This window comes from Pantherophis guttatus, chromosome 10, assembly GCF_059756535.1.
Source record: "Pantherophis guttatus breed Tessera chromosome 10, ASM5975653v1, whole genome shotgun sequence".
Lineage (NCBI taxonomy): Eukaryota > Metazoa > Chordata > Lepidosauria > Squamata > Colubridae > Pantherophis > Pantherophis guttatus.
This window is the reverse complement of record NC_142072.1, coordinates 15103017-15127089: the sequence shown is the minus strand read 5'-3', so window position 1 is coordinate 15127089 and position 24073 is coordinate 15103017.

The window sequence follows — 24073 nt, the reverse complement described above, 5'->3', positions numbered from 1 at the left end:
CTGAGCTATTAACCAGCCTCAAAGGCTGTGAATCTCACTAAAGATTTAATAATAATAATAATAATAATAATAATAATAATAATAATAATAATAATAATAATAATAATAATAATAATAATAATAATAATACAAATGGTTGGATTACTGATTGATGATTGAGCTGAGGTGGCACAGTGGTTAGAATGCAGCATTGCAGGCTGCCTGCCCAGTGCCAAGAGTTTGATCCTGACCAGCTCAAGGTTGACTCAGCCTTCCATCCTTCCGAGCTCAGTAAAATGAGGACCCAGATTGTTGGGGGGGGGCAATATGCTGACTCTGTAAACTGCTTAGAGAGGGCTGTAAAACACTGTGAAGTGGTATATAAGTCTAGCTGTTATTGCTATTGCTATTATGAGATCCTTGGGCTAGCTAGAGTCTGTCACAGTGGTTTCTTTGCAAAGTGCCATGAATTTCAATGGCACTGTTTGCTTTTATACTATGAATAATAAACCTTAACTCGATGCAAGAAACCTGGAGACACTTGCTAAGTAGGATTTGTTTGCTGTCTCTGTAAAAGCTAGCTGCAAAGTGGCAAGCTTCCCCATGGAGGGCTATTTTATATCTCGGTACCTGCTTTTTATGATAAGCTTGCTACATTAAAGGCCTAATCTCTGCATCTAAGGATACGTTTCATAAAAAGATTGGTTTGGTTGGCACTAGTAGTTCAATCATGATTGCATATCGCCATCAATTTATCTTTGCCATCCACAGAAATAAGGGGAATGTATTGTCAGTTATTTTCTTTCCAGAGCAGTAAGATTATTGGATTGCTGAACTGCAGTGAATGGTTTTCCTTTCTTGTTCTGTCTCTGATAAATCTGAGTTTCTATTTACACCTCTGTCTCTCTCTCCTTCTCTCTCCTTGATGGGATAGCAGTCTAGGGCAGAAGAGGTTGAGTCATTTATGAAAGTGGCTTAGCCTTCTTTGGGAATGAAGGGAGTTCGCGGAGATGGGCTAATAAATCTGATTGCCCCATTTTTGCTCCATGGAAGCCTTCTGTGATGCTCTTTCCCGTTTGTTCAATTGCTCTTGAGAAAGGATAAGTCAGGAAAGTGACGTCTGCGCAATCAAAACTCTGAGTGCTTCTTACACTTCGGTCCATGGCTAGAACTGGGTTGTTACTCCATTATTACCGTTGTCAGGGTTCTGATGGAAGCCCTAAGTAAATCTTGAGCCTCGAGCCAAGCTTCAAAAGAAATCCAGTTATTTATTAGGAGCTTCATGTCGGCACGTTCCAAGTGAAGCCAACTCTGACCCCACGTAATTTATGCCCCAATGCTTCCCCCCTCCTCCCAGGGTGTGTCATCAATCACATTTGCCAATGGAGCAATTTCATGGTTGTAGAGATCAGTCCCCTCCGGCCGCTGTGGGTAACCCTGGGAGACAGCCTTGAGAGAGATATGTCTGGAATGTGTTTTTGTATTTGGCTGCCGTGCTGCTTCATCGGTTTCCCATCCCCCTTGTCTATGGCAACTCGAGAGCAGGCCAGGGATGCTTTGCGAGTTGACAACTGTAGTCTATGTGAGCAAAAACTTCACCCAAGTTTCAATCATGGATCAAAAGACACCAAGGACTGGAATGTGGAAAGTAGAATTTCACAAAGGAAGGCAAATATACCCAGGATAACGTTGCAGGATCCAATCTGGGTCCGTCACAGGGACCAGAGGGTTTAGTCTTCCGAGATGTTTGGACATGCGCTGGAGCCCATCTTCAGGGAACTTCTCTCTAGCAGAGTGTGTGCTTTGGCCTATTCTATGTGTGGTATTTATATGGTGTCTGTTGTATGTGACTCTCTAGGTGTTGATTGAGGTGTTCATGGCTGTCTCTTAAGTCATTGGCTGTTGTTTCCTTATGTTTGCACAAGAAAAATGGATTGTATTCAATTTTACAATCTTTTTTTTGCTATGGTTTGTTAAGTTGAATCAGAAGGTTCTTGTTCTGCCACAGCTACGGACCCCAAAGAATGCAGCACACACAAAGTCCGTTCAAACCTTAGTTTATTAAATAAACCAATTTTTTACAACAACGGCTGTTAATTAACTGCACTAACAGCCGCCAAGAATTCAAAGAACAATAACTGAAAGCTTACTATGGTTGGCAGAATGGCCAGAAGCAATTTGCAGGAAGCTGATAAGATAAGCAAGAAAGACATGAAGATATGTGAACTAAGTTGTTCCCTGCAAATTGCTTCAGTCGGTGTTCCTCCTTAAATAGGCTAAGGGAGTGGCCAATTAGTCCCAAGCCTGATGTCAGCACCTTAGCGCTGTCATAGAAAAAGGGAGATAAGCCCTGAACTTTTGCCTGCTAAATCCCTTTGAAGCCCGGTCTCCGTGGAAATGAAGAGGGGGGGAACATTCCTGTGAAATGACGAGACAAGAAGTCAGGAGAGTGACTTGGAAGATAGCCAATGAGAAGCAGATAATTGGGGATCGGAAAGGGAGGGATTGGGGGGCAAAAGGTCAGTCTTGTCCGCATCGAGTCATGATCCGGTTGCTGTGCTCGAATAAAGAGAAGATTTCCTTAAAGATTGGCAGTTTGGAAATTCATTTATTTTGAGATAGCATCGAAGTCTGACACCTTACTCTCGAGGATACCTCTTCCTGAGGAGCCACTCCTGCCTTTTGGCAGCTCTGCGTGCCCGTGCATTGAGAAGAGGCTCCTCCTCTTCGTCCTCTTCACTTATGGGAGCTTCTGGAGGTTCTGAAGGCCCTGGTTGAATCCCCGCCTCTGGCACCACATCTTCTCCAGCCTCCTCATTGTCCGTCTCGAGCGCCAGCTGCACAGGCTGCTGGCGCAACACCACACCAGCCTCCTCGCTGTCTGAATCAGCTACTAGCTGCACAGGCTGCGTACGGGCCACAACAGTTCTTAAGCGAATTTGGTTTCCTTCATTGATTTTCCTTGTCAGCAGGCTGCAAGTGGCAATCACATGACCCCAGGCTGCTTCAACTGTCATAAATACAAGTAGTCCTCGACTTACAATAGTGACCGTTCGAAGTTACAATGGCACTGAAAAAAGTGACTTTTTCAGACTTAGGACCATTGCAGCATTCCCCCATGGTCAGCCGATCCCCTTTTGCGACCTTCTGACAAGCAAAGTCAATGGGGAAGCCAGATTCATTTAACAACCGGGTGGCTAATGTAACAGCTGCAGGGATTCACTTGAGACCTGCGGCAAGAAAAGTCGTAAAAAGAGGCAAAACTCATTTAACGAATGTCTCACTTAGCAATGGAAATCAATCGTGGTCGTAAGTTGAGGACTGCCAGTGCATGGCAGTTGCCAAGTGCCTGAATTTTGATCATGTGACCAAAGGAATGCTACAACAGCGATTAAGTGGGAGGAGCAATTGTAAGTCACTTTTTCAGTGCTGTTGTAACTTTGGCCACTAAACAAATGGTTTTAAGTCGAGGCTTAACAGAGTAACAGAGTTGGAAGGGATCTTCAAGGTCTTCTAGTCCAACCCCCTGCTTAGGCTTAGGAAACTAAACTATGTGGCAGAAAACTATTCATCTTCTGGCCGGACAGACTTCTTAGTCTATGGTGAGAGAGAAACTTTTTTTGCCAGGGCTGCCAGCACTACAAATAAAGGAACCTTTGAGTTAATTTCAGAAGGTTTGTCGTGTTTGGAGAGCTGGGTCAGAACAGTAATATTTATTAGAAGCGAAGGATATAACTGTGTCACTGTAGAACCAGGCAAAGTGCCCAGTTTTACAGCTTAGATTTTAAATACAAATTTTTAGATGTCTACTTTGCAAATGAGCTGTGGCTGCTATTACTTTTTTTTTTTAAGTCCAACCCCCTGCTTAGGAAACTCTACACCACTTCAGACAAATGGTTATCCAACATCTTCTTAAAAACTTCCAGTGTTGGAGCATTCACAACTTCTGGGGGCAAGTTAATTGGTTAATTGTTCTAATTGCCAGGAAATTTCTCTTTAGTTCTGGGCTGCTTCTTTCCTTGATTAGTTTCCATCCACTGCTTCTTGTCCTGCCCTCAGGTGCTTTGGAGAATAGCTTGACTCCCTCTTCTTTGTGGCAGCCCCTGAGATATTGGAAGGCTGCTATCATGTTATCCCTCGTTCTTCTTTTCACTAGACTAGACATACCCAATTCCTGCAACCGTTCTTCATAAATTTTAGCCTCCAGCCTCCTAATCTATATACATTTGGCAAAATGTTTTTCCTGCACCATTCTTTTAAAAAACCATCAGGTGCAGAAGTAGCTTCAAAACGGCACCTTTTCATGAGGTCTGGGAGACTCTCTTCTTGGATTTGTCTGATTCATACTTCATGCAAGCTATGGATTTCTTAGCCATAGCTAATTGGGGAAGCTGGAGTGTCTGGATACATATTTTCTAAGAGCCATTCCTATTCCAGCTCAGTGGTTTTTGTTTATGCAACATGCACTAATATTAAATTAAACAAACCATATTACAGCGTAGCGTAAGATCCGAAACTAGCTATTGATTGGCATGTTTATAAACTAGCTCAATTAACTTGCATCCTCCCTAGTATATTAACATTGTCTCTTTTCCAGAATTAACACTGTATTATATCCATGCCCTCTATTAATGCGTTTGCCTTAATTAGTTTCATGGTATCACCAATGATTGATTAATGCTGTCAGTTTCATGCCCATTAAATAGCAGCGGACTGAGATTAATAGTTGAGTCAATGGTTTTCTGAAATATGGGAAATGGCAGCCTTCCAGTTTTAAAAAGTTTTTTTTTTAATGTTCTGTTGGCCGGGATCTACATTTGCAATTATAAAGATATGGCATTCTGTTCTCTCTGTCTCTTGGGCATACATGATGAAGTTGCCTTTGTACATCAATCTTAAATTCTGCACAGATAGTCTTCAGCTTATGACTACCATGGAGTCCAAAATTTCCATTGCTAAGCCAGACAGTTGTTAAGTGAGATCTGTCCCATTTTACAATCGTTCTAGCCCCACAGTTGTTAAGGGAATCACTGCAGCTGTTAAGTTAGTAACATGGTTATAAAGTGAATCTGGCTTCCCCATTGAGTTTGCTTGTCAGAAGGTCGCCAAAAGTTATTGTGGCCCATCAATGGCCAGCGGATTTGGCAGCAGATTCGGACAGTGAGGAGGTTGGGGAGGAACATGGGCCAGTCCTGGAGTCCGGGGAAGGCTCTGATGAATGCTCTGTGTCAGAGGCAGAGATAGAGCCAGGGCTGTCTGATAGTTGTCAGCTGCCTTCGGAGTCGGACATCAGTGGAGCAGAAGAACAGCTGAAGCCTGTTCCCAGTGTACGCATGTGCCAGGAGAAGGGAACAGCTAAGGAACGTAAAGCCACAGGTGGATGGTGAATGGCCCCTCCCATAGGGAATAAAAAGGAGTGAAAGGGGAGGGGAGTTTGCAGGAGACAATTAGTTCAATTCATTAGGGTGAAGATCTGTTCCTGTACTGTACTTGCCAAGTAATTGCTGCTACAGCGTGGTGTTCGGAAGTTATCGGCCTGGCAGCTCTCCAAGCCTGATAAAGGTCTGTAGTTGTGAAATCTCTTGCAAGACTGTTGTGTTGTGGTCTGCCAGCAGCCTGCGGAGCTGGCAGCGGAGTCGGACAGCGATGAGGCTGAGGAAGAACATGGGCCAGTCCTGAGGGTTGGGGAAGGCCTGGATGAGGGCACTGCGTCGAAGGCAGAGATGGGGCCAGGGCCATCGGGGAGTGATGTGCGGACTTCGGAACCTCCAGAGGCTGACAGTAGAGAGGCAGAAGAACAGGAGGAGCCTGTTCCTAGTGCACGTATGAGAAGAGGGTTTGGGGGGAGTGGAGCCTCCCACTACTGGCACTACCAGTTCTCCGAAGTATCCGCCATGGCGCTACCAGCTCCCGCGAGCCAGATAGAGCCAGCAGCATTTTCACCCCTGCCCTGGCCCCTTCGCTCCAGGCTGTGTCAGCCCTGAAGCAGTGAGAAGAGAAAACTCTCAGAAAAAGAAAATGGCCACAATTCAGCCAACTTCAGGGTTGACAGGGACCTTCTGACGAGCAAAGTTAATGGGGAAGCCAGATTCACTTAAACAACCATGTTACTGACTTAACATGACTGCACCTGACAGCTGCAGGTGTTCGCTAAACAACTGGGGCAAGAAAGGTCATAAAAATTGGGCAAAGCTCACTTAACACATTTCTCACTTAACAACAGCGATCGTAAACTGAGGACTACCCCATATTGCCCTATCCCACCGTTCACGAGATAGCCGCCTGCCTCCTGTCAGAAAGCCTCAGCCAATTAGCAGAATTCTTGTGACCAGAGTACCAAGCAAACAACTCTGAATTCCCTGAAATGAAGAAAATTGATTGCTAGGTTGTCATCCTTCTCTCAGTCTGGCTCTCTCTTTTAACCACTTGTCCTTTTCAATTAACGGGGGAAAAATATTTTAATTGGGTTGTTTTGCAAGTGAAGATTGCTCTGCTACTTGCTTGTTTATTAACTCCTGTGCTTGAAAATTGGTTGCAAAAACCAAAGCAGTGGTTTGAAAAGAGAACGTTAATTCAGAGGGATGTTAAAGTTCAAACACATTAAAACTCCAGGATGCATGAAAGTTCATGAAAGTCCTGGGTTTGACCCCGTAAGTCTATCCAAATAGTTTTTTTTTTAAAAATTTGATTTATATGCCGCCCTTCTCCAGAGACTCAGGGCGGCTTACAATGCGTTAAGCAATAGCCTTCATTCTTTTGTATATTTTATACAAAGTCAGCTTATTGCCCCCACAAACTGGGTCCTCATTTCACCTACCTTAGAAAGGATGGAAGGCTGAGTCAACCTTGAGCCTTGGAGAGATTCGAACCAGCAGAAATTGCAGGCAGCTGTGTTAATAACAGGGTGCACTAAACCACTGTACTATCAAGGCTAGTCTTGAGAAAGAAGGGAATAATTATTAAATACATGTCTGGACTGAAATTATATGCAGTATATTTAATTCTGACTGATTATTCACGTAAAGAATGGATTCAAACTAAGATTTTTTCCCCTGACACATTTTTGGGGAAGAGAATCTTTAAATCAGTGCTTGGCTCTTGGTGACTGCCGTGATTAGTCCCTGCAGGGTTTTGTTGGCATGGTTTTTCAGAAGTGGTTTGCCATTGCTTCCTTCCTGGAGCTGAAAAAGAGGGACTGGCACAAGTCCCAGCCAACTGGTTTCATGCTCAGGATGGGACTAGAACACACATTCTCCCAGCTTCTTGCTTTGTGCTTTAACCATTACACCAAACTTACTCTCTTGTCTCAACACAATTTCAAAATATGACGGGTGGCAAATACATTTAATCAGGGGTGTGATTCAAAAATTTAGCAACCAGTTCTCTGCCCGGTTGCTGAGTGGGCATGGTCATGGTGGGCATGGCCTACTTGGCTTCCTGCATGACATGGGTGTGTGTCATTTTTGCCCTCCCCAGGCTCCGGAGACTTTTGTCGAACCTCCGGGAGGGTGAAAATGGCTTTCCCCGGGCTCTAGAGTGTTGTGGAATGGTGAGACCATTCCTAGGTGATAACATTCCTAGGTTAGCCAGAGCCAGTTTATTGCACAATAGGTTCAGAGAGGTATGCGTACCAAAAAATCTGAACAACTTTATGATTCTGAGACCCCAGTTTTATACATTTTCAAACAAAGGTTATTCTGTTAACTCAGCAGTTTATATGGTCATATACATTTGTTATATTTAATTGACATTTCCTAATTACTAAAGTTTCATATTATTCTTGCCAAACAATCATAATTCTTCTGTAAATTACTGGAGCATAGATTCAAATTATCTTCTGATGATAGACAACTTTTAACTCATGTGGATCCCCTTGACCTAACCAAGTATGTCATTAGAATGTTCCTATCTTCTGACAACTTAAGAGGCCTCCTAGAGGTATCAAAAGGATTTTGGCTGACTTTGTAATTTTTCCAACCGGATGCATTTCCTGCCTTTAGAATAGAGTGAATAGAAAGTTATCCAGTGGTCATCTATCAGAGCCTGCTTCATTTACATTAAGAGGCTCTCAGGTGGCCAGAAATGGGCCCATTTCCAGACTTTCGGAACTTCCAGGAGGCCCGTTTTTCAGCCTCCCAGAGAATGGGCCCTTCACTTACCTGGCATCCAAAACGGGCCACATGGAGACTCCTGGGAGGGGAGGGGAGGGGTGGGGTGGGAGGGGAGGGGCCAGCCAGTCCTTGCAACTCCCAGTTTGGCGAGCCAGATGTAAAATTAGCAAACCGGCTGAATTCCACCCTTGCATTTAATAATAATTTTTTTAAAAAAATCCAACCAGCCCAGCTTGTTGGAATAAAAAAGTTTTGAGGGCACGGCGGAAAGTGCGTAAATCCAGGATCCTCCGTATCTCTGGGGGGAGCTCGTTCCAAAGGGCAGGTGCCCCCACAGAGAAGGCTCTTCCCCTGGGGGGCACCAGTCGACACTGTTTGACCGACGGCACCCTGAGGAGCCTGTCTCTGTGGGAGCGTACTGGCCGGTGAGAGGCTACCGGTGGCAGAAGGCGGTCTCGTAGGTAACTGTATTTTAGCTGATATATTTCTTTAGCTTGTAGGCTAAGGATGGACTAGAACACGTATGCCACAGGTGGCATGCGGAGCCATATCTGTGGACAAGTAAGTGTTGCCCTAGCTCAGCTCCAGCGCGCATGCATGCACCAGCCAGCTGATTTTCGGGCCTTCTGGGCCCACTGGAAATCGGGAAATGGGCTATTTCCGGCCTCCGGAGAGCCTCCGGGGAGGTGGGGAAGGCTGTTTTCGCCCTCCCCAGGCTCCAAGAAAGCCTCTGGAGCCTGGGGAGGGCGAAAAACAGGCCTACCGGGCCAACTGGGCCATCACGTGCCAAAAGCGGGGGGAGCACAGGGGGATCGTGCGTGCATGTATGTGGGGGTGGGGCACATGGGGCATTGAATTATGGGTGTGGGCACATGCGTGCGTGACCCCCCGCGTTCCTCCTGCTTTTGGCACGTGATGGCAAAAAGGTTAGCCATCACTGGACTAGAAGATCTCTAAGGTCCCTCCCAACTCTGTATTCGTTGAAGTGAGAAAAGTTGGGCCCATCTTACTGGAATTCATAACCTGTAAAAAAAAAAATACCCCAAGAATATTATGCTGAATGCTTTTATCTGAGTAGTCCATGGAATCTTCAGGGAATTCGAACAAACCTTACCGTAATGTTGTGTTGTGTTTTAATTTAACGTCTCTTATTGCATCGGTTGTCTTAGCAGCATCTGGTGATCGCTTGGCAGTATTTCTTTGCTGGAAAAGTTTGATGCCATTTCTAGCGAGCAGAACTTTTTCCTTCTGATGAGATTTTTAACCGCCTCACTGTGCTTTAATCTGGTATTGATTGAAGAGCCAGAGGACTCCTCTGGCAGAATAACCCACTCTGTCAAAATGAGTGATCAATGCAATCTTGTGAGGATGCAAAAAGTAAGCGTAATACCTGGTTTCTTAAACACATTTGGAGCTCTTCTGAAAAGGTCATATCCTTCCTTCCTACACTAAAGGCAGGTGTGCAGAGGGGGAAAAAGGAAGAATAGGGGTGTGCTAAGCCTTCATGTCAGATCTCAGCAAAACTCTGAAGAAAGCTGAGAGTGTGAGCCACCGATCATCTCACTTCTGGACAATCTTGGACATCCCATTATGTAGCTAACCAGAATTAAAGCTATGGTGGCAGAAACAGTGGATTCTTGGATTCTCCTTATCTCTGGGAGCAGCTGATTCCAGAGGGTAGGTGCCCCCACAGAGAAGGCCCTCCCCCTGGGGGTCACCAGCCTACATTGTTTAGCTGATGGCACCCCGAGGAGGCCCTCTCTGTGGGAGCGCACGGGTCAATGGGAGGTCGTCGGTAGCAGCAGGCGGTCTCGAAGATAGCTAGGCCCTATGCCATGGAGCGCTTTAAAGGTGATAACCAACACCTTGAAGCACACCCAGAAGACCACCGGGAGCCAGTGCAGCTCGCGCAGGAGCGGTGTTACGTGGGAGCGCCATGCTGCTCCCGTCACTACCCGCGCTGCTGCGTTCTGGACCAGTTGGAGCCTCCGGGTGCTCTTCAAGGGGAGCCCCATGTAGAGAGCGTTGCAGTAGTCAAGGCGAGATACTGCAATGGCTAATTATCTTTGCTATTATTTGTAGAACTTTTAATAAAAGCCATCTTTCTGCCAGACTTAGGCCACCTCAATGCAGCCAGCACTTAAAACACTTTCCCCTCCTCCAGCAAGCAATTATGGTTTTTTTTTTTTTGGACTGTACTCATGGGCCTGTCCCCACAAATTACATTTCTTGATGAATGTGACTTGGCATAGAGCCTCGTGATAATCTCTCTGTATTCCCACGGTACTACTGGCCCGAGAGATGATGCTAGCTGTGAATGCCATCCTTGGTAAACAACAACAACGAAAAGGTATTTCTTGGAATATCAAAATCGTGACTTGGATTCCCTCCCATCCCCCCTGTAGCAACTGCTTTGTGTTTGTCACAAACGGCCTCCTCCTTCGATTTAAGCATGATTATGAATTCACACTGGTGTGGAGGCTTGCCGTGGGCATTCTCAACATTTTAATCTCCTGATCCACCGTCTTACATTCTGGCAACCTATTTGTCAGCGTATATATAAAAAAGAGAGCTCCTGGTTTGGTACAATCAGTTTTAAGTTGGAGGCACAATGAGTTTGTTGTTCTCTTCTTTTCTCCTCCAGCCCAAGTTTAAGCAATAGGGTGAAATCTTCCACTTTTCTTTTATTCCACATGCAATTGTATCTTTCTCCACACCTCATTTATGAAAGTATTTCTTGATTTTGGTAATTTCTCTACCCTACCCTACCCTACCCTACCCTACCCTACCCTACCCTACCCTACCCTACCCTACCCTACTCTACTCTACTCTACTCTACTTCTATTCAGTGGGAAATCCAATTTTTTTTACTACTGGTTCTGTGGGCATGGCTTGGTGGGCATGGCTTGGTGGCAGGGGAAGGATACTGCAAAATCTCCATTCCCACTCCATTCCAGGAGAAGGATACTGCAAAATCCCTATTCCCTCCCCACTCCTGGGGGAAGGATATTGCAAAATCTCCATTCCCACCCCACTCTGGGACCAGCCAGAGGTGGTATTTGCCAGTTCTCTGAACTGCTCAAAATTTCCGCTACTGGTTCTCCAGAACCTATCAGAACCTGCTGGATTTCACCCCTGATTCTATTCTATTCTATTCTATTCTATTCTATTCTATTCTATTCTATTCTATTCTATTCTATTCTTACAGACCTAACATTTAGAGAGGCAGTTTGGTCCAGTGGTTAAGGTGCCAGATTAAAAACAAGGCTATTTGTGAGTTCTAGTTCTGCCTTAGGCATGAAAGCTGGCTTGATGACCTTGGGCCAGTCTCTCTTTCTCAGCCCAACCCCACTTCAAACACTAGTTGTATGGTTGTTGTTCTGGGGAAAATAGGAAAAGGAAGGCATATTAGGTATGTTCACTGTCTTGAGTTATTTTTTTAAATCATAAAGGTGGGATATGAATAAATAAATTAGAACACGACTCACTGTCTTTCCTCTCAAGTACTCTTTTTTTTTTTAAACTGAAAACCTTCAAATTCTTTTCCTTTAATAATGCATCATGTCAACTGGTAGATACCATTAAGTATTTGACACTGATTAGGTTGCTGTGTTTGTGTTGCACTGTTGAAATGTCATCCTTGCTCGTTGAGATCTGCAATACATAAATAGAAGGATTGTTTTTTCAGTGCCGCACTGAAATAACTAACTATGCCTATTATTCTAACCCTACCACACAATATTCTGCAGACGCCCAGCATTCTCCTTCTGAATCATTCCCCCCACCTTTTAAAAACAAACAAACAAACAAACAAACAAATCTGCAAATCTCATGCTTTGGAATTCCTCATATATATAGGTGGTCAGAGGTAGGTTTCAGCAGGTTCTGACCAGTTCTGAAGAACTGGTAGTAAAAATTCTGACTGGCCCCACCCACATCTATTCTCTGCCTCCCGAGTCCCAGCTGATTGGGAGGAAATGGAGATTTTACAGTATCCTTCCTCTGCCATGCCCACCAAGCCATGCTCACCAAGCCATGCCACGCCCACCAAGCCACACCCACAGAACTGGTAGTAAAAAATTTTGAAACCCACCACTGGTAGGTGGTGCTGTGTTCACTATGTAAGTAATGTACACTCCATGTACTATGTAAGTACATCAGAAAATTGGTACCGTATGTAAGATGATTATTAAAATGAGGCCAAGGATTTCAAAAAAAGTCCAAGCTGTCATTCTTTTAGAAAGATGGAATAAAATGTGTTGCATGAGCAACAAAACATATTTTGCAGTGTTAGGCTTCTCCTGCAAATAAACCCTCTGCTCAATATTGGGATTTTAATTTAAAAAAGGCATACTGTTTTTCAAACTGAATTTCAGGCATCGATTCTTGTTCTTTTTTTTCTGGATATTCACATCAACAAGGTAGTACTTTCCTCAGAACTGAAGTAATTTGCGCATGGATTTCTTTTAAAATTCTAAGCAGGCCCTGTAATTGGGTGGCATGGACACATGGGGTCTTATTGGAAAAATAATGAAACGGAATTATGTCGAGTTAAAATGAACATGGCTGATGAATTGATTGCATCTTCTCTAGTGTTGTAATTGCACAAATGAATGAAGGAACAGTGAGGATGGTAAACACTTTGCGGTACGCAAAAAAAATTGGGGTGAAAAAAATCGCTACCTAAAAATCTTACCCTTGGAGAAGGGAAACAATTCCTTGTATTTTTTATTATTGTTAATTGTTTTTAAGATTTCTATTTGTAATGCTGGTCCATGATTGTAATAAAAGAATGATCCATTGACTCTTGGTTTTTTCCCATTTTTATGACCAAAGGTAAATTGAGGACCCGGATTGTGGGGGCAATAAGCTGACTTTATAGAAACACCACTTATGGGGGGGGCCAAAAGCCCTAATAAACAGGTATATACAAAAGAATGAAGGCTATTGCTATAAGTGCATTGTAAGCCGCCCTGAGTCTTCGGAGGAGGGTGGCATATAAATTGAACTAATAAATAAAAACTGTTTAAACTCTTGCCGCGGGGCTTCAAAGGGCCACCCTACAGCTGATCAGTGTTAAAAGAAAACAAATGAGTAGACCAGTGCCTGCAAAAATACATGAGTAGATCAGTGCCTGCAAAAATAAATGGGTAGACCAGTGCCTGCAAAAATACATGAGTAGATCAGTGCCTGCAAAAATACATGAGTAGATCAGTGCCTGCAAAAATAAATGGGTAGATCGGTACAGCTCTGCAAGCAGTTAAAAGCCTGGTAGACCAGTACCTCTGCTAAATCCTAAATAATTGTCACATGACCATCAAGCCACGCCCACAAAATAAGCCACGCCCACAGAACCGCTAGTAAAAAATTTTAGAACCCATCCACTCCTGGGCCAAACATTTTGTCCCCACTCTTGTAGGGCAAGGCTTTAAGGGTTCAAAGGGAGGGTTGGTGAGCTGCCTGAAGCCGTTGGGTGAATTTTACGAACTGGTCTTCAGGCAGGCCTCTGATAGAATCCAGCAGCCCCCTCTCAACATCTGATGTGACATGAGGGGAGTGTATATAAATTTGCCACACTTTGCTTATGACTCAACGCTTTTGATCCAAAAAGGGTTTGTGACATTTTATCTCTCCGGTTCTTTCTATAAAAGGCACCCCGTCCTTCCTCAGGCGGCAATCGAAACACTTTCCCTCCCCCTCCTGCTTCCACCTGTGCCATTATTCTTAAATCTTGATGCCTAATCATAATAATCATCTATTTTCCATTCTGTCCCCTCGGCTGTTTTGCTTTGCGAACCCAGTGGCTTTAATGAAGCTGGGAGAAACTTTTGAAAACACACCAAATGTCCCATAATGACAAATATCTGGAATTCGAAAAGGTGGTTAGGATTGGAGCTGGAGGGATGGAAAAGCCAAGATGGTGGAAACAAACAAACAAATGAAGTAATTGTTTTTAAGAGGCAGCATTACAAGTGATGAATCATTAAGGGTGATAATTACTTACTGAATTAGACTCTCTGTAGATGAAGACGAGTATGCACAGAATTAAATTATATTCATCTGTTGCCTGTTGCTGTTTTCCAAATGACATTTCAAAGGCAAATGTGTGATATTTTTCCTCTGGGGTGTGTGTAGTGGTGGTAGTAGTGGTAGAAGAGGACATTATTCTTGGATCCCTAACCTACTTTAACTTGGCAAACTTCCATGCATCAAGGATCTTACCCAAAAGTGGACAATGATCAGAAAAAACAGTCGGTGTTTGGAAAAAAAAATGCCCCATTGAGCTGTGGTTTTCAAAGATGCATTGTGTGGCAGGGTGAGGAGTGGTGCTGTGGCCTAGAGGTGGAGTTCTCGCCACACAATCAGGAGGCTATGAGTTTGATCCTAGGTAGAGGCAGATATTTCTCTCTCTCTGGGCACAATGAGAATATATCTGCTGAACAAAACTCCGCACTGGTGACAGGAAGGCATCTGGCCATAAAACGTTCTGCTAGCTCTGTTCAGTTGCCCAGACTCCACCCCGCAAGGGATTATGGGGTCGTTAAAAGATGATGATGATTGTGTGGCAGGGTCAAGCAGAACAGATTACAGTCCACTTTCCTCCAACTCAAAAAAATTGACATCTAAAAATTTGCATCTCCCTTATTTGGTGCTAGTCTCTGGCTGGCTGTAAGAAAAAAATAAAATCAAATCTGGGAGAGGGAAAAAAAGTATTTCTTTTGAAAGTTACCCAAAAGTGCTGTTCTGAAGATTCCCTGATCCTTTAGAACAGGGGTCCCCAACCCCTGGGCAGCAGCCCATTACCGGACCATGGCCTATTCAGAATTGGGCCATGTGAGTAGCTGGCTGGAGCGTGCACAAGCAGTTTGTCGGTGGGCACTTGTGTGTGTGCCACCCGCCGCTCATGCCAGCCCACCATTCATGCAAGGGTTGCATGCACATGCACACTGGCCCATCAGTTGCTCAAGGTCTGTGTGGGCGCAGAAGACTGTGCCAGCCTGCCACTCAGGTGGCCCAGTTCCCCTCTCCTCCCCCCACCGCCAGACTGCCAAGCCGCAAAGGTTGGAGATCACTGCTTTAGAAAGACCTTTAGAAGAAAAGAGTGATAGGATAGCAGTTTTCCAATATCCGAGGGGCTGCTACCACCACAGAGAAGAGGATGTCAAACTATTCTCCAAAGCTCCTGAAGGCAGGACAAGAAGCAATGGATGAAAACTAATCCAGGAACAAACCAACCTAGAACCAAGGAAAAATTTCCCGACAGTTAGAACAATTAATAGTTGTGATTGTAATGCTGTTATCTTCTACTGTGCTAAAGAGCGTCGAAACTTGGTGCCTTTTTCTTTCTTTTTCTCCTTTTACACTCAATTTTTTTTCCTTTTCCCTCCCCCTCTTCTTAGTTTCCACTACTTTTTTTCTTTGCATTTTATATTTTGATAAACCAATTAAAAGAAATCACATAGGGTATGGGAAGAATAAGATACATAGCTATTTCCAGAGACATTATGTAAGAAATGCATTGTTATTAGTCTGGATTAACATAAAAGAACAATATTATTTGAAAAATACCAATCTGGCTTTCTACTATGGAGGAATTGGTTATCAACAGGGAAAAAAAATGTAAGATATAAGGATATATTGAATGACAAAGGGGAGCTAAAAACAAAAGAGGAATTTAGTAGCCATGGGATACATATTGCATGGTGGCCTCATATGCAGATACAATCTTGTTATGAGAAAGATGCTAAAATGTATGGTTTTAATAAAGAGTTAACAGAATTAGATTAGATATTGATTGGAACATATGATAAACTGATAAAGAAACTATATTGTTACTTATTGAGTATTAAACTTGAAAGTGAGCAGGTAAAGGAGACAATGATTGCCTGGGCTAAAAATTTTGGATAAGCAATAGAATTAGACAAATGGCAGAAACTGTGGGATAGAAATATTAAATTGACGATGTCAACTGCATATAAGAAAAACTTGTATAAAATGTTTTATAAATGGCATTTTGCACCGGCAAAATTAGCAAAAATGTATAAAGGCAGATCTGCTAAATGTTGGAAGTGTAATCAATCAACTGGTACATATTACCATATATGGTGGACATGTTGAAAAGCAAGAAAATACTGGATGAAAATACACACGTGACTGAAAAAGTGACAAAATAACATATAGATTTGAAACCAGAGATATTTTGTTGGGCATTCTACTAGAAAAATAGGACAAAAAGACTACATATTTGATTCTGCATATATTAACTGCAACTAGAATTGCATTTGCGCAACAATGGAAAAATGATGAAATCCCGTCTGAGGGGAATGTAATTAAGAAAACATTAGAATGTGCAAAAATGGACAGACTAACACTTACTATTAAGGATAAAGAAGAAACTGAATATTTTTTGATATGGGACGTATTCTATCAATGGCTAGATAACAGAAACAGAAGTTAGAAAGGAAACATATGACACATATTTTTGTATACTAGTTTCAGCATGTCTTTTCTCCAACTATCTTAAAGCAGAATAATGTTTATATGCATTTCTAACCTATATACATACTATTTTTATTTTTGAATGTTCTTATTTCCTGCAAGACTGAAGTGCAGGAATTGCCATAGAAATGATTCAGACAAAAATTGGATCTGCGTGCCTTTCAGTCATTTAGTGTGTGTGTGTTATGCTTGAGAACTATGCTTGCACGCACAACCTCCTCCGCCACGCACTTATATTTTTAATGAGAAGAAACAAAAGCAATTTTTATTTCAGCGAAATTGTCGTGACAAACATAACAGTTGGGGAAGACTGGGTGGCTAATCTTTAGGTAGATTGAAACACCCCCCCCCACTTGAATTCCCATTTCTTATTTATTTACTTCCAGGCAGGGGAGGCACTTGGTTTGAGGATGATATGAAAATGTAATAAATAATTTATTCTTGCTATTGGTTTCCTTTTCACTCCAGAAGAAGTAAAAGGGCTTAGGGAGATTTTCTGCCGTAAGAAGCAGAATCTGTGCTATGACCTAGAGAAATTGAGGGTGCTATTTGCAACCCGCGGGCAAGAAATTCGATGTAAATAGCGCTCGCTCGCTCATCTGTTGCTTGCTTTTCTGGGTAAATGAAAGACAGAACACCCCAAAGGGCGAATCAAATAAATAAGCAAATTAACCATCGGTGGACCAATGCTTGAATTGAAACCTCTTCCCACATAAGTGGGAGGATGGGATGAGGGGAGGCTTGCTGGAGAAACAGAAGGAAGTAAAAAAAAAAAAGGAAGTGATGAGAAAGGCAGAAGGAGAAAGAGGAAGGAGAAAGCAAAGGAAGGAACCACTGCTTTCTGTAATTCCGTTTTGAGATTTTGCTTTCCACTGGTGACTTCCATTCTTGTATCTGCATGTGGCTTTTAACAGATCTTCTCGAATTCAGATTTTTTTTTCAGGCTTGGCCTCAGATCTTCCTTCCTTAAGAGGATTCTCCTTATGATTTTATCAAGGCCACTTTAAGAACAGCTCTGGCAATTCAGAAGGCTGGTGCATTCAATCACTCCTTGTTGCACACAATGGCTCTCCAGGTGCTTCTAGAAAATTTACACATGACATTGATAGCAATAATGTCCACTTTGCTGCTGTCGCTGCTTCCCAGCAACTGGCATTCAATGGCATATTGTTTTAGAACTTAGAGACTCCATTAAGAATCCTGATTAGTAGCTATTGATAGAGGCCGATTTTTGTCCATTGGCATATTTTACGGTTAGAAAGAGACACAATTTTGCCTTCCTTCTCTGGAAGAAGACTAAAACACCTCTTCATATTCAGTGGTGTGTGTTTGTTTTGATGCTTTCATCAAAGGTTGACTCCTAACAACCGCATAAACAAGTCCATGAAGTTTTCTTGATGATGTTTTTCCAGAAATAACTTCCATCAGAATAGAGCTGGAAGGGACCTTGGAGGTCTTCTAGTCCAACAGCATACTCAAGCAGGAGATCCTATACCATTTCAGACAAATGGCTGTCCAGTCTCTTCTTAAAAACCTTCAGTGATGAAAAACCAGCAACATCTCAAGGAAAGCTGTTCCACTGGTTAATTGTTCTCACTGTTAGGAAGTTCCTTCTTAATTCCAGGTTGCTTGTCTCCTTGATTAGTTCCCATCCATTGTTTCTTGCCTTGCCTTCTGGTGCTTTGGAAAATAAGTTCATCCCTTCTTCTCTGTGGCAGTCCCTCAACTACTGGAATGATGTCACCCCTAGTCCTTCTTTTCTCTAGACTAGCCATACCCAGTTCCTGCAACCATTCTTCATATGAACGGTTAATATAAGAAGGCAACTTGCCATTGCCTTCTTCCTAGGGTTGAAAGAAAGTTGAAAGAGGGACCAGGTACCCTACTTGGCTTAAGAGCCGAGATGGTGCATGTGATTAGAGTGCAGCACTGCAGGCTACTTCAGCTGACTGCTAGCTGCAGTTCAGCAGTTCAAATCTCACCGGCTCAAGGTTGACTCAGCCTTCCATCCTTCGGAGGTGGGTAAAATGAGGACCCAGATTGTTGGGGGCAATAAGATGACTCTGTAAACTGCTTAGAGAGCTATAAAGCACTGTAAAGCAGAACCGGTTTGGTGACGTCATATCGTCACCGCTACCGGCTCGGGAGAACTATGCCAAACTGGGAGGAACCCACCACTGTCCATAGGCCTATTGTTTTATACATGTACATTCTTATTTCATATTTACTTATAATATATACAATATTTACATGTCTGCTACACTCTAAATATTTTTTCGTTTTATTATCTTTCCTATACATTCACTATATATTAATTTTAGACTCCTTTTCAAGCCAATCATACCACCTGTTCCACGTCTCATAATACACTGTTTCCTCTCTGTCCCTTAATTCCATCGTTAATTTGTCCATTTCTGCGCATTCTAGCACCTTTTTTATATAATCATTGAGTTTGGTGGAGTGTTTTCGGGACTCTCTCACATTTGTAGATAGCCTGAAAATGTCCGCTGTGCCTGCCTCCATCTTCCATACCTCCCAATCTGGGAAGATGTACCTCCAACTATCTTTGTTCCTATTTCAAGCTTCAACTGTGAAGGGAGGGAAGGGATTAAACAAGCATTTTCTGTGGCTTCGGTAGCCAGAAATTGAACTACAAATATATATTTTTAAAATTCATGTACGGTCCTTCTTACTTGGCTGCCTTGGAAATGCCTGTTCTTGGCCATCTGGCCAATTTTGTTCCTGGAAAACTGCCATGGGAAGGTTGTTGTTTCATGGTCAGAGCTGACAATGTTGTAGTGAACATCTGAACATATTTTAGTGCCAAAGGGGAAGGGGGGAGGAGAAAAAAAAAGGGAGAGCATGGCAGACTTCTTCTTTTTAATCATGTAAACAACATTGCCCACTCTGGATTTCTTTCCTCCCAGAAAGGCATATATTAAATTGTGTTCTGGAGACATTTGTTTCTTATGGAAGGATATGGCTAGTGGCTAAAATGCAATATAGAATATGGTAGCTTTTAAGGTGTGCTGCACGAGAGGATGAGGATTGCAAACACAAATAAGATTGCCAGAAGAACCAACAATGAAGCCTAACTGGAACAATATTTTAATGAGGGCACCGGAGCAATGTTTTAATAAGGGCACTGAAGGTTGTTAGTCCTGCTAGTAAGGACTAAGATAAGATTGTTAAAATGTTTTCTTGGCTGGGATGTTAAAACATAGACCATAGAATCGTAGAGATGGAAGGGACTTCAGAGATCGTTCTAGTCCAGGGGTCAGCAACCTGTGGCTCTGGAGCCGCATGTGGCTCTTTCACCCCTCTCCTGCGGCTCCCTGTCACTCAAGATATGCATCACAACCGCCAATGTGTGACACCCACCGGCACATGATTTATTGAGCTTTTCAACCCCTGGTAGGCCAACCATGGATAAATCCAAGAAAAGAAAAGTTTCAGAAGAAAACAGAAGGTTTAATTCAACTACATATGCTAGTTTTGTGGCCGCTCAAGAAATAGTCAGGAACGGGAAGGATTTTGTGGCTCCCGGTGTTTTCTTTTCTGTGGGAAACGGGTCCAAATGGCTCTTTGAGTGTTTAAGGTTGCAGACCCCTGTTCTAGTCCAGTCGTCTCCTCAAGGCAGGAGACCTTATGCTATCCCGGTCCAGTGGTTATCCAATCTATTTTAAAAATTTCCAGCGATGGTGCCCCCTGCAACTCTGGGGAACAATTATTCCAGTTGATTAATTGTTCTCATTGTCAGAAAATTTCTCCTTCCTTCTTGGCTGGATCTCTGTTTAATGAGCTTCCACCCATTGCTTCTTATCGAGCCCTCTGGACAATTGGAATGTTGAGATCCTCACATTGTTATGGAATGAAAGACTGAGAAACATTCATGGGTCAGCCAGATACAGTTTATTGCGCAGGTTCAGAGCCAGATTTGTACCTGAAATTCTGAACCCCGGAAAGCTCTGATACAACTGCTTATATATTTTCCAAGACAAAGGGTTTGGTGAGCACATGCATTTTTCCATATATGGTTAACATACACTTGTTATATGATAGTTGACACTTCCTAATTACTAAACCATTATTTTCTAGTTTATAAGATTATCTTTAGCTAGACAACCTTCCTTAGTTCTGTAATTACTAATACGGGAGATTTATTGCTGTCCTTAGGTAATAAGTAACTCTTTGTAACATACATGTCCTTGTGTCTTTGACAGTGAGGCCCCTCAGATGTTTTCCATATGGCTGTCCTTCTGTGACAGCTAGGCCTCATCAGAAGATATATTACCAATAATGGGGTTTAGCTGATTTTTAATATAATCTCCAAAGAAGCACATTTCTCCCTTATAATAATGTGAATAGAGAGGGTCCTTTAGTGTTCATGTAACTGACCCTGTATGATTCCTACTTTATTCACATTAACATTATTTAGAATAGAATAGGAGCTGGAAGAGACCTTGGAGGTCTTCTAGTCCAGCCCCCTGATCACACAGGAGAAACTATACCATTTCAGACAAGTGATTGTCCAGTCTCTTCTTAAAAACCTCCAGTGATGGAGCGCCCACGATTTCTGAAGGCAAGCTGTTCCACTGGTTAATTGTCCTCACTGTTAGGAAGTTTAATTTAATATAGGTGTCAGCACTTCAAGCTGCATTTACTCTAGTACTGACATAAGAAGGAGAAGGGAGGCGTCTGGAAAGGGACGTTTGACTTTTCACCTACTTATTTTCCCTGGAGATAATATCCCCTAGGAGATGGGATGGGAGGGGGAAATTCCTTTGAGCTGGAGCAGTAGATTAGGGGTAGAATGACTTGGAAGATGGCCAATGAGTGCAGGGGAGTGGGGAACGGAAAGGGAGGGTTTTGGGTCTGGAAGTCAGTGTTGGCTTCGATGGAGTTGGATTTTAGAATGTCGTGCTTAATAAATAGGAGTTTTTCTTCAAAAACTTTGTTTGAAATGCAATTTATTTGAGACGACCTCGAAACCTGACAATAGGTTAGTGTATTAAATTTTTATCCTGCCATTTCTCCTTAAATGATGTACATCCCCCAAGTATTCCTCTCACTACCAGCCCCACGACCAGGAAGAAGTATGACTCCCTCATTAGATGCTCATCCAACTTTTCCTCTCCTTTGAAGTGAACTTTGGAGAAACGCCAATGAAGCTCAAGGCACGTGCTTCCCTTTGCAAAAGGGGTTGATAGTGATAATGGTGATTATTATTATGGTTCTTCACACAGTGAGCCAGATGTTTAGACTGGACATGGCATTTTTATCCCCCTATTGAGTTCTTCCAAGGACTTGGGGTAGGCAGATGTTCTTGTTAGATGGTGTTAATGGTATCATCTCAGGATATAAGCTGTTCCAATTAAAGCTGCCCTTTGCATTATTATTACTGTTATCAAAGAGCAGAGAAGGTACAGCTGGGGTATGCGTGGACTAACGTTACAATGTCTAAAGTTAATTTCTAATTAATTTTCTTATTAACCTTTTTAATGACTAATATTAAGTTCTTCCATCTCTGCAGGATGGAAAAGAACAAAGGAATTCCTGATGGCTTGTAAGACATGTGGATATCATTTTGCTTGGTATGTATGCTTTTTAATGTTAATGCTTTTAAATCTGTTTCCTTGAGCCAACAATAAATGCATTTGTAGAAAATATGCAAGCATTTCATTGAATACTACATATCATATTGCATATAGTATAAAATACCATACAGAATACATGCTGGAAATAGAGGCACATTGTTGAGGTATCGAATATATTTAATATTTAATTTAATATTACATATAATATTTAATATAGATTATAGAATACCATATAAAATATATGCTGAAAATGCAGGCACATTGTTGGGAACACTCCATAGACATATCCTCTGATTCAATCAAAATTAGCATGTGTGTTCTGACCCAGTTCCCCAAATATGCAAACCAGTGGTGGGTTGCTCCTGGTTCTGTCCGGTCCTTGAGAACCAGTAGTAAAAGTGGTGGGAGGCTCCGTCCACCTTCCCTGACATCATATTTGGTGATCTGCACATGTGCAGAAGCTTCTGTGCATGCACATGCGTGCTTCTGTTGCAAACCAGTAGTAAAGGTAAGTAGAACCAGTGGTGGGTTCCTCCCAGTTCGGTCCGGTTCGGCCGAGCTGGTAGCGGTGACAATATGATGTCACCGAACCGGTTCTCCCCCCACCCTCCCCCCCACGTTATTCTTACCTTTTATTTGGTCCCACCCCCAATCTATTGCTGCCTCCTGAGTCCCAGCTGATGACTAGAGGGAAAAAACCTGTTTAAACTCTTGCCGGGGGGGGGCTTCAAAGGGCCGTCCTACAGCTGATCAGTGTTAAAAGCAAACAAATGAGTTGGGTCGTAAGTGCGAGGACTGGTCGTAAGTGCAAGGCCCTTCCAGACCATGACTCTGACCAGCTAGCCACGCCCACCTAGTCACATGACCTCCAAGCCACACCCACAAAATAAGCCACGCCCACAGAACCGGTAGTAAAAAAATTTAGAACCCATCCCTGAGTAGAACCCACCCCTGATGCAAACACTCTGATGTGAACACAAAAGATTCCTTTATTAGGAATGCCGGCAGCCCCGGCAAAAAGTTCATCTCGCAGGCTAACAAGTCCAGCCAGCCAGAAGATGAATAGTTGTCTGCCACAACTATTCATCTCCGCCCCCTGCCTTTTATCCCCAGAGCTAGGGTGGGGCTCCGCTAGCAGTGGTGGCTCTTCCATCCCAAGGATCGGCCCATAGATTTCCACTCCTCTCCTCTCCTCTGCCTTCTGCGCATCTGCACGTCAGGCACTGGACCCAGCTGTTCCTCCTCTTCCTCATCAGCCACCTCCAGACCTGGGGGCTGTTGACTCTCCATCTGTTGGCTGACAGACGGCCCAGGCTCCGCCTCTCTCTCTCTCTCTGCCAGCTGCATTCCCTCTTCCCCCTTGGAGCTCTCAGGTTGCCCTAATGCTGACCCTGAATCCCACGCCTCCTTCTTTGATTTGGCTGCTGGAGGGGCTGGCAGCCACAGGCCACAACAATGTGTCATATTTTGGGGCTGTGGTTATTTTTCAATTTAAATTTATCATAGCTGCCCAACCTCTGTGGCCTATAGGTGGCAGTGCAAACAAAGTGCCCCCTCCCATAAAAACCAGATGAACCCACAAACTTTACCGTTTGTGCTAAATGATCTAAAAATGACACTGACAAAATAGAGCAGCTTCCCCCGCAAACAGCGATGCATTATTCTTATTCGCACAATTAGATGCAAATTGCCCACGTCACCTTTCCGTGGGAAATTTTTCCATCTGCTTTACTTTTGCACTCCAACCATTTCCCCAGTTCTTCTATTCTTAATTTGTTTTAAAGGTCAGAAATAACTGTTTTGTTATTTTTTTCCCCCCAAAATATATTTTGCTTGCAATCTAGCTCTGCATGATGGAATGATGACAGACGGGGATTGTCTATGTCA